Source organism: Sinocyclocheilus rhinocerous, unplaced genomic scaffold (genome assembly GCF_001515625.1).
Source record: "Sinocyclocheilus rhinocerous isolate Xijiao unplaced genomic scaffold, SAMN03320098_v1.1 scaffold1735, whole genome shotgun sequence".
Taxonomy (NCBI): domain Eukaryota; kingdom Metazoa; phylum Chordata; class Actinopteri; order Cypriniformes; family Cyprinidae; genus Sinocyclocheilus; species Sinocyclocheilus rhinocerous.
Genome location: NW_015642868.1, coordinates 610,091 through 613,192, shown reverse-complemented (window position 1 = coordinate 613,192; position 3,102 = coordinate 610,091). Strand labels below are relative to the sequence as shown.

General features: G+C 32.3%; 1 protein-coding gene across 1 annotated transcript in view; it reads left to right on the top strand.

Annotated features, from left to right (window-relative positions):
* The window catches only part of thsd7ab (thrombospondin, type I, domain containing 7Ab), a 133,455-nt gene that overhangs the window by 83,393 nt on the left and 46,960 nt on the right, over window positions 1-3,102 (top strand). The gene's annotated exons all lie outside the window — the stretch shown is intronic.

Sequence of the window (3,102 nt, the reverse complement as noted above, 5' to 3'; positions counted from 1 at the left end):
AATCATATATAATAAAAATCTATAATTATTATATATATAATAAATTCATGGTAATTAAATTTTAAATATAAACTTCTTTTTAAAGTTGTTGATTTAAGTTCTCGAAAGCATTTAGAACTTGAGGTTTTGTTATAATTCGTTTTTAATTTATTTTTATTTTACAATTTTAGTGTTAAGATTAATTATCAGCTTAATTATTGTCTACCGTATTGTCCACATTTTCTATATCGGTCAGTTTAATGTGCTTTTATTGCAGAAAACCTCTAAAAAATAATAATAATAAAATTGCAATTTTTATTCCTGGAAAAATTATGGAAACAAATAAAATATTAAAAGCCATCAAATTTTCTATAGTGAATATAAATGGTTTTTAGATATTGTATATTGTTTCTGTATTGTCTTATTGGATATGTATGTTCACTAATAAATATAATTACACAGATTTTATTTGTCCCTGATTTTTAGACCATTATTCAACAAAACCCAAATAGTGATTTATTTCTGTTCTAAATTTTCTTTGCTGTTAGCATAAAAGTAGCACAATAATTCAGCATTTCCATATATGTTTGCATACTTTGCGTTTTGTATGTTTCTGGCTTAAAAGCTGATCATGAGGTTTAATTTCATGAAAAATCAATTCATTAAAGACACCCACAGAAATAAAACAGTGAACGTGCTTTCTTTGATTGCAGAACATCTTCTGAAAAGCTCAATGTCGAGATTCTGTGGAGGCGTTCATTATGCTGCACAGTTAAGCTTCACAGTGTTCTTGTGGGAAGAAAGCACATACTCATTTAGGCTTTTCACACTTCGGTTTGTTCATTCTTAACCCTGAGTTTTTGTTCAGTGTTTTACACTCTTCATACTTTACCCTGGGTTAGTAATTAATTATAGTAGTCATTGAAGTTTCACACTGTACTTTTGTAAACCCTGGCTTGCTTGCTTATTTGCATATTTATGTCTTTAATAACATTGATTTAGGAGTTTACTTCAGACGCTGAACAGTTTTACTTACTGCGGCTATGCAGAGCGCAATTTTATGAGCTAAGCACTAAGGTTTATGATTGGTTGTCTGTTGCTAAACTGCATTGTTTCCATACTGTATATGGGAAATTTTTCTTTTAATGTAATTTTTCTGTCCCCTGGAATAATTTTTTTTTCTTTTACAGTAAATCGTTTTACTGCACTATAGCTTTAAAATATCGTTTACAGTAGCTTTAAAGTTTAGTTTGGCTCGAATTATTTTTTCCTGCTTTTGAAAGGTTAAATTTGCCAGAAAGTCTCTAACCCTCACTTTCTCTTCGTCTCTTCGTCTCTATTTTTATACTTTTTCTGAAAGCATTTATGAGAAAAATATGCACTTGATTCATTTGTTTTTTATTCATTTGATATATTGGCCTTTACCATCTTAGAAAACAAACATATTTTTCCAAAGATGTTTATACTTGTTTATACTATACAGTGGAGCTCAATAAGCTCATCTCTGTCATCAGTGTACATAATTTTAAGATTCTTTGTACCATGAAAATCACGAAGTCTGTCAGCAGCATTTTTAGATGTCATTACAAAACCACTTAGAGAATTTTAACTAAAACACTGTTTTTATCAATTGAAAATTTATTGATGGCTACGTGTTAGAAAGTTCAAAGCTTACCTGTAACTTTTTATCTACTGTAGTTTTTTATTTATTAGTAATTTCATAATGTTTTTATTAGGTTTTTTTTATGTCTGTATAGTTCTTAGTCATTTTTATATCAGTTTTATGTTTCATCAGATTTGTTTTTATGGTTTTAGTTTTCATATGTGACCCTGGACCACAAAACCAGTCTCAAGTGTAAATTTTTCGAAATTGAGATTCATACATCATCTGAAAGATAGGACAATATTTGGCTGAGATACAACTATTTCAAAATCTGGAATCTGAGGGTGCAAAAAAATCAAAATATTGAGAAAATCGCCTTTAAAGTTGTCCGAATGAAGCCGGTACCGATTTAATTTTGTGTAACTTGTTCAGCTCTAGTACAGCTTGGTGTACAAAGGAATATTTTAACCTAATTCGATTATATCTTGGGACCTTATACCGCCGGTTGGATGGCAACAGTACAAATTCATTATACAATACATGATTCGGTTCAGAGACAATATTATTGGCCAGCCTTACAAGATTTTAAAGTGTGAAAAGCCCTATTATTACCCTTCAACTCAATGCCCAATATAAACACAATAATCACCTGTTTAATGGATCTGACAGTCAGATCCAATAACTATACTGTGTGCATTATAAAGCTAAAGCAGGCAGACGTATTCATTCACTTCCACTCATAAAGCTCTTGCTGTCCTCTGAGAATGAGAGCGCTTTGATTCACAGGCCCACTGGGCTGCTCTGTCATCTGCAAACCTGTAAATGTCAGCAATTATTTAGACACAACGCGCTGCTCTCCGCTGGCTGCATCGACTGTCTGCCACTCGTGAGGAATTAGGAGGCGGCAATTATGTGGAGTGTTTCATCTTAATCAATTTACAACAAGTTTAAGCAACTGGAGACGACGGCGTTATGTTGAGATTTGAGAAAATGAACACTTGACCTGTCTCGCTCCAGAGAACGCAAGCAAGAAAAAAAAAAAACAAGGAAGAAAAGATGTTTTCATATGCATTTGCTCAGTGGTGGAAAGAGTACTGAAAAAATATACTCAAGTAAAAGTACCATTACCTTCCAAAAAATGTAACAAATATACCCCAGCGACTTAAGACTGCTTTTGTGCTCCAGGGTCACATATTAGTTTTACTTTATAATAATAACCCTGGAGACCACATTATACTTGAAGGCTCATCAAAGCCATGATCAAATATTTTTTCAGGACATGTGATAAATGTTTTAACAGGGTTAAAGAAGTTTGATTTTTCAAAGTCTCAAAAGTGCCTTGAACTGAAGAATACGATACGATACATACGATACGATACAACTTTATTGTCAGACAAGGTCTGAAATTTGTCTTGCGTTACAGCAGGTTCACTTGTTTAGCTCTAGTACAGCTTGGTGTACAAAGGAATATTTTAACCTAATTCGATTATATCTTGGGACCTTATACCGCCGGTTGGATT